Genomic DNA, 12,303 nt, shown 5'->3' on the forward strand with positions numbered 1-12,303 from the left:
GTTGACCTCCCTGTCCGCGTTCCCCGGCAGGATACAGGCTAGGTCACTATCGGCGATCCTCCTCAAGCATGAGAAGAACACACCACTCTTCCCTGCTCCCCCAGGGAGGGGAAAGAGATAGACAGAAATATATTTACATGGCTTTATTTCTGTCTTTGCAGCATTACAGAGAAACGCGTCTGCTCTCATCAGACACCAACAGTAGAGAGAGAAACTCCACCTCCTGTACTTCCTGTACAGCTCAAATTACACTCTGAGCTAACATCCGGTGCTCAGCACAGTGAATAGACTGCCCCTTTGTTCCCACGGTACAGTCCCCAACAATCAAATCCTGTTTAGCTTTCCAGCCAGCTGCAGCTCGTAGTCGCATTGCTCCTTTTCCGTAACATGAACATCAGTTGCTGGGAATCACAGGTGGGGAGGGGGCTGTTGTGTTCATGTCCAACTTTCGGGCTTCCCAGGGGCATATATTTTTGCCACTGCGAGAACAGGATGCTGGACTAGATGGGCCTTTGGTTTGATCCAGAAGGGATCCTATTGTGTTATTATTATCGGGGGAAAGTCCAGTTAAACAGTCCTGAGATGCAGGAAACTCAGGGACAAGGTGACTAAAAGAAGGATGCAGAGAAGGGAATGGAGTGAGATAGAGGAACCTTGAGTAAGGGTAGGCAGCTGTCAGGAAAGTTCAATGCAGGAAGGGAATTGAAGCCAGGAAGTTATCTGAGATAGGACTCTGGAGAAATTTTACAGAGCATGAGATCAGGAAAAAGGAGGCATGCAAGGGACATGACTGAAGGGAGGGTATCATTGTGTCTACAGCAGACACCCCCAGCCTGGGATCCTCCAGAAGCTATTGGACCTCAACTCTCCTCAGCTCCAGCCAACATAGCCAACGGTCAGGGATGGTGGGATTTGTAGACCAAGACATCTGGAGGGTACCAGAGTCTGCACCAGGGATGGGAAATCTGTGTCCCTCCAGGTGTTGCTGAACTACAGCTCCCATAATCCCTGGCTACTAGCCCTGCTGGCTGGGGCTGGTGAGAGTTGAAGCCCAAAAACATCTGGAGAGCCACATGTCCCCCATCCTTGGTCTGTTGAGGGCCAGATTAAACATGGCATGGGAGATCCATAGCTTGAATCTCCTGACTTCACTGGGGAAGGGTTTTTAATTCTTTCCCGTTATTTTGCCCAATCACAATCACCCTCTGAAGCTGACATTTGGCCTTCTTTGGGACAGGTGACTGTGGATAAAAACAGAACAGCTACAAGACTACTGTATATGGAAATGGCGGAAATGACTGGCAGAATCCGAGACCAGGGAGAAGAGTTGGTGGAAGAAGATTGGAGGAAATTTAAAACTTATTTACAGAAACATTGTAAATTTTTTGAATGCTGATGACATTGAAATGAATTGAAGGGGTTCTAGCAACAAGGTAAAATGTAAGATGGGATTGATAATAGATAAACTATGAATTTGCTGAACCAATTTTCAAAAGGGATACAAAAAAGGGAGGCGTGAGGAAGTCAGGAAAATAAGTGAACTAAAGATGAGAAATCAAAAAAAAGAGGGAGTTTTGTTTTCTTTTATTCTACTTTCTACTTCTTTTTTGTGTTTAATGTTTGTACTTTTGTATTTTGTAATTTTGAATTTTTTTCTTTTTCTGAACTTTTCTATTGATAAAACTTAATAAAATATCAATAATAAAAAAACAGAACAGCTACAATATAGATACCTGTCTTTACCCACACCCCAACCTGGGCTAGCAGCAGCTGGGTGGGGGGGGTGAAATTTGGTTGGAAAAACAGCACTAGGGGCAAGGGCCAAGCCCTTATTTTCCAGGCACTAATATCCCCATCCAAATTGTCCCCTCTGAGGCTGGCTGCTTATGCATGTTTTAACGTAAGGTGATCCAATGGTCTCCTGTGTGATGTGTAGTTTCTCCCCCACTCACTCTGAAATTCTGCCAGTCATGGCGTCTTTTACTGCAATGTTGGGCGCTAGAAATATCAAGGGGCCAACAAAGGTCATAAAGCAGGATGTGTGTATGTGTGTGTAGCTGAATTTCACACATTGATTTGAGGGAACCAGCCAACTCCTTGGCTGCATACTTTTTATTGATTGGAATAGATTTTGACATACCTAACACTGCATAGGAACCAGGTTGTAGATGCGACTGCCTGAATCCAGCAATGTTTGCTTGGAAAGTGTGAGTAAATATGAAAGCCTTTCACTATTTGGGGAATGCAAGGCTCCCCACATCTGCAGTAGAGGAAGGGGAAATGGAGACAGAGAAACTGAGGAAGAATATGCCATGATTGCACTTAAAGGTAAAGGTAAAGGTACCCCTGCCCGAACGGGCCAGTCTTGACAGACTCTGGGGTTTGTGCGCCCATCTCACATCTATTGGCCGGGGGCCAGCGCTGTCCGAAGACACTTCCGGGTCACATGGCCAGCGTGACAACGCTGCTCTGGCGAGCCAGAGCCGCACACGGAACGCCGTTTACCTTCCCGCTGGTAAGCGGTACCTATTTATCTACTTGCCCCCGGGGGTGCTTTCGAACTGCTAGGTGGGCAGGCGCTGGGACCGAGCAGCGGGAGCGCACCCCGCCGCGGGGATTCGAACCGCCGACCTTTCGATCGGCAAGCCCTAGGCGCTGAGGCTTTAGCCCACAGCGCCACCCGCGTCCCTCCCATGATTGCACTTACATGGATTTAAATGGATTTAAATAAGGTATTATGATGTGTGTGTTAACATTCAAAAAATCCATCTGGGATTGTTAGCATATAAATGTGAAATGTCAACATTTATCATATGTTGGTCATAAAAATATAGAGTAATTCAGGCTCCAGTTGCAGGCACTTACTTGGGAGTGTGTTTCACGGAACCTTTGAGTAAGCGTGCAATGGAGTTTGCACTGCCAGCCTGTCTGCAGGTGCCACTTGGAGGATTCCCTCTGCAACCTTTCAGTGCACCTTGCATCACAAACCTAAGCACACTTTTGCTAGCGCAGCGTTAGCCAACCCGGTGCCCTCCAAATGTTGTTGGACTGCAACTCCCATCATCTCCAGCCGTTGCTGCTGGGTCCAAGGTAAGCCCAGCTTGGGCTGTATACATTTAAAGCACATTTTCCACCCCACCCCCCAAGAATCCTGGAAATCGTAGTTTGTAAGGGTGCTGGGAATTGCAGTTGTGAGGGGTACACTACAATTCCCAGGATTCTTTAGGAAGCTGGGGACATGCTATAAGAACATAAGAACTCTCCTGGTTCAGGCCAAAGGCCTATTTAGCCCAGCATCCATTTCTCAGTGTGGCCAACCAGAGACCCACAGGAAGCCCACCGGCCAGGTAAGTTTAAATGGAAGATGCATAGGCAGTTCAGAGGGCTCAGGCAGGTGAAGGCTGTACTACAGAGTAAGCCCTGTTGAAGAAAAAGCCTGGGGTTGCTTTTAAGTAAACAATAGGATCACGCTGCTTGGGAGCAATCCTACAAATACAAGGCACATGTACAGGTCTACATTGCTAGTCCACCGCGCCGTGAGGCTTACTCCAGAGAAAACATGCATGGGACCTATGCCCATAAAAGACACTTACCCGAGAGTAAGCCCTAGTGAACTCAAAGGGTTACCTTTTATTTCGCATGGCTTTTTAAAATAAACATAATATTTTATTAAAGCTTTTTCACACTTTTCATGTGACACTAAGGTTGCTTCAATGAGTAAAGATACAGAATCCATACACACACACACACACACACAGAGTGGTACCTTGGGTTACATACGCTTCAGGTTACATACGCTTCAGGTTACAGACTCCGCTAACCCAGAAATAGTGCTTCAGATTAAGAACTTTGCTTCAGGACGAGAACAGAAATCGTGCTCTGGCAGCGCGGCGGCAGCAGGAGGCCCCATTAGCTAAAGTGGTGCTTCAGGTTAAGAACAGTTTCAGGTTAAGTACAGACCTCCGGAATGAATTAAGTACATAAGCTGAGGTACCACTGTACACACACACACACACACACACATATGCGCAGACACACACACACACACACTTATATACATACATATATCTGTTTTTAATTTGTAATTATAGTAACCTTCCCTGGGACCTGCTGTTGGTGAAGGGAGGATTATAAACTTATTTATACGTCATGCATGTTGAAACAAACATGTTCGTTTGTACATCCCCAACCCTACGCACCCCCCACAAAAAGGCATAGGTCCCTGTTAGGCATCACATCCAAAACCGGCTTTCCTCCTTCCGAGTAGTCACGAACCGCTCCGAAAGCTAACGGAGAGGAGACAAACGCTCCCTTATCTCTATTCTTTTTCTCCCCCGAGGAGAAGAAGAGAAAGAACGCTGGCGGGTGGAGGGGGGGGGGCGATGGTTGGCAGGAATGAATGAAGCCAGCGGATGAATGAATGGGAGCCCCGGGTGGGAGGCCGGCGGGAGGAAGAGGAGGGGTGGCGAGCCGCGAGAATGCGCGAGAAGCACCAGCAGCAGAGGAAGCAAGAGAGAGAGACGGGGGGGGGGCGGAGAGCGAGCACAGTGGTCACGGGGTGGGGAGGGGGAGAGGGAGAGAGAGGGGGGGACAAGAGAGGAAGGAGCTGCTGCTATTGGCGGCCGGGGCTGCCCATCAGCTGCCCCCCACTTCCTGCCTTTCTGGCGCCCCCCCCCGCCCCACACTGACTCCAGCCCTGAGGAAGTGGCCCGCGCCGGTAGAGCCACCAGCAGGCAGCCGGGCTCGAGCATCCGATTCCTCCCCCCCACCTTCCTCTTCTTCCAACAAGACCCCCCCACCCCACTTTTCCTCCTTTTTGCAGCGCATCCCTGAAGCAGCAGCAGCTGTAGCTGCAGCAGCTCCATCTCCTCCACCATGGCCGGGCCCTGGGGGCGCGGGGGGTAGCCGGGCAGGGGCCTTCAGGAGCCCCCCCCGCCTCCCTACTCCCCCGCGAAGGGGGAGGCCCCGCGCAGCCAGGTAAGGGGGTGATGGGCAGCTGGGGTGGGGGGGCTGGGGTGCAGCCGCAGAGCGGGGTGGGTGGGTGGGAGAGAGGGAGGGAGGGAGTCGTCCCCCTACAAGCCACCCTGGGAGGGGTGTGTTTTTGGGGTGGGGGTGCGCTATGGGGCTGGGAAAGGGTCCTCCTCTGCGACGCGAGGTATAAATCGCCTTGGGTGTCTTGGTCAGTGGGGCGGGGGCGGGGAGAGAGAGTTTTAAGGGGTTGGGGTGGGAGGGGCCAAGGAAGCTGAATTTGGGGAGGATGTTTCGCAACGGTGGAGGTAAGCTGGGAACTCAGAGGCCTTTTAACCTCGTTAGGGGGGGGATTGTTGTAACCCGCCCTGGGAGCCGCCGGTGATGGGCGAGTAGCAATTGGGGGGGTAATAATGGTAATTGCAAAGTGCCCAGGTTTTTTTTGGGGGGGGGGGGCAATTGAAGGGCTGCTGTGGGGTTATAGGGAGTGCTGGTGGTGGTGAGCAGCTGGGAGGTATGACTTGGGGGGGGCCTGGAAAGTAAGAGCCTGTGTGTGTGTGTGTGTGTGTGTAGGTTTGGGGTTCCTGCAATGGGGTGCCTGCAATGGGGTCTACAATATGGGGGTGGCTTTCTGAGGGAGACTCCTTTTTTTGGGGGGGGGGTATTTTGTGCTGGGGAGGTTTGGGATGGGTACCAGGAGGGCATTTCCAAGGAGTTGTGATTTATTTTTTTGTAGGGGGGAAGTAGAATGAGATGGGGCAGCTGGTTGGGAGAGGGGCAGCGCAGTGGGGACACTTGCCGAGAGGGAACGGGAAGGTATAACTTGATATGTGCCTTGGGAGGAGGGCGAGGGGCCTAGTGGAAGGGTTTCGCGGAATTTGGAAGAGCACATGGCTCTGATACGGCGTGATATGGGGTGCTTCTGGAAGCGGGAGGTGTAATATACTGAATATATAGTCTGGGAAGGGGGCGCGGGAAACGCGATGCGATGCAGGCCAGCTGCTCTCAGCCAGATGCCGTTGGCCTTTTCCTCCCAGCCAGCATGACCAATGGTCAGGGGTGAGGGGTGTGGGAGATTGCAAGGCACCAGGCCAAGGGAACGCTCAAGCAGGGGCAGGGAGGATCCGGTCTTCCAAACATTGCTGGGCCACAGCTCTCCTCAGCCCTGACCATTGGTCATGCTGGCCAGGGCTGCCGGGAGTGGGAGTGTGGCTGCCATCTCCCCACCCCACCCTCTTATAAAAGCTTTTTGTTGAACAGGTTGTGGGTGGAAAGGGCTTGAGGCCAGGCGGAGCTGGGCACGCAGGCTTGCTCTGGGTTCATCTTTATTGGAGAGGAAAAGCCTCATTAGACTGCAGCCACATCGTCCATTTAAACTCCTTCCCCCCACAAAAAAAGAATAATGGGGACAGTAGTTCCATCGGTCGGTGAGGGGTGAATTGCAGTTCCCAGAATTCTTTGGGGCAAGCCATGTTCTTTAAATGCATGGTGTTTATGCAGCCTAATTTTTTTTTGCTTTAGCAGCTTCTGTCTTGTTTTCCCTCCCCTGTTCTGATGATGGTGCCATTCTGAGGATTAAGAGCAGCAGCCTTCAAAAGGTTTTTATCACTGTTCTGATTGGGCCACGGTGACACACGCCTTAGTTACTTCCCGTTTGGATTACAGCAACTTGCTTTATGTAGCGCTGCCTTTGAAAAGTGCTCAGAAAACTCCCAGCTGCCTCAAAAAGCGGCAGCCAGATTGTCGCCCAGGGCTGGTTACATGGAGCAGACGACAACAGCTCCAATAGCTACCACTAATAATAATAATGATAATGATAATAATATTTCCGGGGTCAAAGCAGAGTGCTGGCTATGACCTAGAAAGCCCAGCACCGCTTGGGTCCAAGCTTTTTGAAAGACTGTGTTTCCTCCTATGACTTAGCCCAGGTTCCGACATCTTCGGGGGGTGTCCTTCTCTGGGTCCCACCACCCTCACAGCCCTGCTGAAGGAGAGGGCCTTCTTGGTGGTGTCCCCCAGACTCTGGAACTCCTTTCCTAGAGAAGCCAGACTGGCTCCCTCCTTGTTGGTCTTCCACTGGCAGGTGAAAACCTTATTCCAACAGGCTTTTGGGAACTGACTGATTTTAAGGAAAGGGCTGGTGCCATGCCGCTTTTATTGTAATTATCTCTGTTTTTAGTAGGTCCTTTAAGCTACAGAGAGTTTTAATTCTATTAAAGTTTAATTTGGTTTTTTTAAAATAATTGTCCCTCCCACCTAAAAAAACATTTTTAGCTGTTTTTGTTTTATCTGTAAGCCGCCTTGAGTCCCTGTTGGGTGAAAAGGTAGGGTATAAATAAATATATAATGATGATTGTCAGGGGTTCAGGAGCAGAGACGCAGAGAAGGGAGGAGACAGAGAGCGAGGGGGAGGAATACGAAGGAAGGATGAGTGGGGATGACGACCCGAGATCACCGAGCCTGTCCAGTGAGTCCGAGGATTCCCAGAAGGGAGCGCCAGCGGTCAGAGCAAGGGGGGAAAGTAGGGGGACACCCCAGGAAGAAGGGTCCAGAGAGGGATCAGAGAGCAGCAGTTGGAGATTGGGACCCACGTGCCCAGCCGGGAGCAGCGGGGAGAAAGGGGACCAGACATCGGGTTCCGGAGGCTTTCAGCAGGAGGGAGGGCATGAGTCAGGAGTAGTCACGCCCACCTCGGGGAGCGACGAAACGATCAAGAGGAAGGTAGAGAGTTGGGCGCGCGCGCCAAGTTCAAATGCAGCGGAAGCTGGCGCAGTAAGCAGCCCGGAGAGTGAGCCAGGTCCCAAAGCCTGCCGCAAGGAGGCGGAAGGGTCAGGGGGGTCCGCGTCAGAAGAGAGTAGGAAAGAAGAGACCCCGGGGGGCAGAAGGACCCAGAGACGGAAGGAAAGGCGCAGGAGGTGGAGCAAGGCTAGGGTATTAAGCTGGTGTGCTAGAGGCGGAGACTCAGACGGGTCTTCGCCGGTCTGACATAGAAGACGTAGGGCTGCACATTGCAGTTTGGAAATGGAACCTGTAACCCAATAAAGACTCTTTTAACGTGAACGCTGGCTAACGTGGTCCTATGTGAGCTGGGACTGGGTAGCAGCCCTGACAATGATGATGATAATCTTTATCACATTCCTGTAGCAGCCCAGAGTGAGAGGCCTTTATAAATCCCATTTGAGCCGGTGGTGAAATAGGGGCTGAATTGCCATGGCTGGACTAAGGACTTGAATCCAGAGCTTCCTGGATCTGGGCCTCCCACAAGGAGTATTTGCAAACTGAAAACTGAATTGGTGAGGCCTTCTGGAGTTTCCATGTTTGTAAAAGACCAGGAAGGCTGGGGTCTTGGCAGAGGTATTCCGGAATGAAAGGTCTATGTCCACAACCTTGTGACATCTCCGTTATGGTACTTTCTGCAGATTTCGGGGGGTGCAAGGAAGAGTCCTTGGCTGATCAGTTTAGATTGGCTGCACTGCACAGGTGGGGAAAAAGTGGTCACAGTACTCAGCTGTCTACATACTGCTGTTTTGACTCTTCAGAGTGCTTCTTGTACCAATATTTCTTGCAATAACTCCCGGGGAATTTAGGTGGTGGGACTCAACTTCCACCAACCCCAGCCACTATGGCAAAATGTTAAGGATTTTGGGGTGGGTTCCCGCTAAGTTCTACTTAATGCACATTCGCAGCACAGAATTAAAGCATTTACAATACCACTTTACCCAAAGAATTCTGGGAGATGCAGTTTGTAGAGGGTGCCGAGAATTGTTAGGAGACCCCTGTTCCAGAGCCACGCTTGCCAAAGAGGTTAATAATAATAATATAATTTATTATTTATACCCCGCCCATTTGGCTGGGCTTCCCCAGCTACTCTGGGTGGCTTCCAACAAAATATTAAAATACAGTAATGCATCAAACATTCAAAGCTTCCCTAAAGAGGGCTGCCTTCAGATGTCTTTTAAAAGTCTGGTAGTTGTTGTTCTCTTTGACATCTGGTGGGAGGGTGGGTGCCACCACCGAGAAGGCCCTCTGCCTGGTTCCCTGTAACTTGGCTTCTCGCAGTGAGGGAACTGCCAGAAGGCCCTCTGTGCTGGACCTCAGTGCCCGGGTAGAACGATGGGGGTGGAGACGAGGAAGCTTGGGATACCGTAGCTCTGTGAGGGGAATAGCAGCACGTATCTTGACAGTGCCTGACACCCTTCATTAACTACACTTCCCAGGATTCCCTGGGGGAAGCCGTGACTTCTTAAAGTGGTAGGATACTTCTATGGTCTGCCTGGTGGCAAAGTTTTCAGCAAATGTTTGAACATCTCCGTTGGAAGAGCCGTCCACGAGAATGGGCCCATAACACTGAAGGCTTGATTGTTGACAACCAGAGTATGGTTCATAGAAATGTAGAGTTGAAAGGGTACCCCAAGGGTCATCTAGTCCAACCCCCTGCAGCAATAATAATAATAATAATAATAATAATAATAATAATAATAATATATTTATACCCCGCCCATCTGGCTGGGTTTCCCCAGCCACTCTGGGCGCCTTTCAGCAGAATATTAAATACAATCATCTATTAAACATTAGAAGCTTCCCTAAACAGGGCTGCCTTCAGATGTCGTCTAAAAGTCTGGTAGTTGTTGTTCTCTTTGACATCTGGTGGGAGGGTGTTCCACAGGGCTGGTGCCACTACCAAGAAGGCCCTCTGCCTGGTTCCCTGTAACTTGGCTTCTTGCGGTGAGGGAACCGCCAGAAGGCCCTCGGCGCTGGATCTCAGTGCCCGGGCAGAATAATGGGGGTGGAGACGCTCCTTCAGATATACTGGACCAAGGCCATTTAGGGCTTTAAAGGTCAGCACCAACACTTTAAATTGTGCTCGGAAACGTACTGGGAGCCAGTGTAGGTCTTTCAAGACCAGTGTTATGTGGTCTTGGCAGCCGCTCCCAGTCATCAGTCTGGCTACCGCATTCTGGATTAGTTGTAGTTTCCGGGTCACCTTCAAAGGTAGCCCCACATAGAGCGCATTGCAGTAGTCCAAGCGAGAGATAACTAGAGCATGTAGCACTCTGGCAAGACCGTCTGTGGGCAGGTAGGGTCTCAGCTTGCGTACCAGATGGAGCTGGTAGACAGCTGTCCTGGACACAGAATTGACCTGCGCCTCCATAGACAGGTGTGAGTCCAGAATGGCTCCCAGGCTGCGCACCTGGTCCTTCAGGGGCACAGTTACTCCATTCAGGACCAGGGGGTCCTCCACACCTGCCCGCCTCCTGTCCCCCCAAAACAGTCTTTTTTTTTTTATAGAATTTTTATTGGTTTTACAAAGTTTTTAAATAACAAACAAACACTTAAAAAGACAAACATACACGTATAGTTTCATAACATATTTTCATAAGCCTCTTTTCTTGGACTTCCCCTTCCCCCCCCCTTTCTGCATCCCAATGTCCATAATTTTTAGCAACTCCCAATTGTTACTTCCAACCTCTGTCATCTTGGTCCTCTCTATATTCTAACCTTATATCACTGTATCCCTTTGTCTCTGAAAACCACAACACTTTAACATTCATTAAGTTTATAATAGTCCTTAAGGTAGCTTTTAAATTTTCTCCATTCTTCTTCCACCGTCTCCTTTCGTTGGTCACGGATTCTGTCTGTCATCTCAGCCAATGTCATATAGTCCATCACTTTCGTCTGCCATTCTTCCAGAGTGGGTAGATCTTGTGTCTTCCAATACTTCGCGATGAGTATTCTTGCTGCTGTTGTAGCATACATAAAAAAAGTTCTATCCCCTTTTAACACCAATTGGCCGACAATGCCCAAGAGAAAGGCCTCTGGCTTTTTAGGAAAAGTACATTTAAGTACCTTTTTCATTTCATTATAGATCATTTCCCAGAAAGCCTTAATCTTCGGGCACGTCCACCAGAGGTGATAGAAGGTACCTTCAGTCTCTCTACATTTCCAACATTTATTATCGGGCAAATGATAATTTTTTGCCAGCTTGACTGGAGTCATGTACCACCTGTAGACCATTTTCATAATATTTTCCTTTAAGGCATTACATGCCGTGAATTTAATACCAGTGTTCCATAACCATTCCCAGTCAGCTGACATGATATTGTGCCCAACATCCTGTGCCCACTTGATCATAACCGATTTGACTGTTTCGTCCTGTGTACTCCATTTCAGCAACAAGTTATACATTCTAGATAAAATCTTAGTATTGGGTTCTAATAACTCAGTTTCTAGTTTTGATTTTTCCACCTGGAAACCAATTTTCCTATCCTGTTTAAAAAACTCCATTATTTGACGATATTGAAACCAATTTTGTACTTTATGTTTCAATTTCTCATGGCTTTGTAGTTTAAGCTTATCTCCATCCTGTTCCAAAATTTCCCAATACTTCGGCCATCCGACCTCCATATTGAGTTTCTTCACTGCTTTAGCCTCCACTGGTGACACCCATCTAGGGGTTTTGTTTTCCAACAGATCTTTATATCTTATCCAAACATATAGTGCTTTTCTAACAATATGATTTTTAAAGGCACTATTAACTTTGTCATACCATAGATATGCATGCCAACCAAAAGCATTGTTAAAACCCTCCAGATCCAAAATGTCCGTATTCTCGAGGAGCATCCATTCTTTCAGCCAGCAAAAAGCTGCTGCCTCATAGTACAATTTTAAGTCCGGCAGGGCAAAACCCCCTCTTTCTTTTGCATCTGTCAATATTTTGAATTTAATTCTGGGCTTTTTGCCCTGCCAGACAAATTTCGAAATATCTTTCTGCCACCTCTTGAAACATTCCATCTTGTCGAGAATCTGCAAGGTCTGAAACAAAAATAGCATTCTAGGCAATACATTCATTTTAATCACCGCAATTCGGCCTAACATTGACAATTTCAAATTTGACCATATTTCTAGATCTTTTTTGATTTCTGACCAACATTTTTCATAATTGTCCTTATACAAATTCACATTTTTGGATGTCAAATAAACCCCTAGGTATTTCACCTTCTTAACCACTGTCAGCCCTGTCTCTTCTTGGAATTTCTCCTTTTCCATGTCTGTTAAGTTTTTTCCTAAAACTTTGGTTTTTTGTTTATTCAACTTAAATCCAGCTACCTGGCCAAACTGTTGTATTATTTCTAAAACCCTTTTCGTACTAGTGATTGGCTCTTGTAAAGTCAGTACTAAGTCATCTGCAAACGCTCTTAACTTGTAATGTTTAGCTCCGACCCCCCCCCAAAACAGTCTTGTCTTGTCAGGATTCAACCTCAGGAATCTAATCTAATCTAATCTGCAGGAATCTAATCTAATCTAATCCGCAGGAATCTAATCTTATCAAGATTT

General features: G+C 48.5%; 1 protein-coding gene across 3 annotated transcripts in view; it reads left to right on the forward strand.

The window, feature by feature from the left end:
• The window catches only part of AGPAT1 (1-acylglycerol-3-phosphate O-acyltransferase 1), a 48,307-nt gene that overhangs the window by 1,139 nt on the left and 34,865 nt on the right, over positions 1 to 12,303 (forward strand). The window contains exon 1 of one of the 3 annotated variants that reach the window (XM_082207483.1): positions 4,626 to 4,977. The exons of 1 other annotated variant lie outside the window; for it this stretch is intronic. The gene's annotated coding sequence lies outside the window, so the exon portion shown is untranslated. Of the gene's footprint in view, positions 1 to 4,625; positions 4,978 to 5,258; positions 5,277 to 12,303 lie in introns of those variants that run through there. One more of the 3 variants, XM_082207485.1, reaches the window with a different exon arrangement.

Source organism: Podarcis vaucheri, assembly GCF_965113315.1.
Source record: "Podarcis vaucheri genome assembly, chromosome: 2".
NCBI lineage: Eukaryota > Metazoa > Chordata > Lepidosauria > Squamata > Lacertidae > Podarcis > Podarcis vaucheri.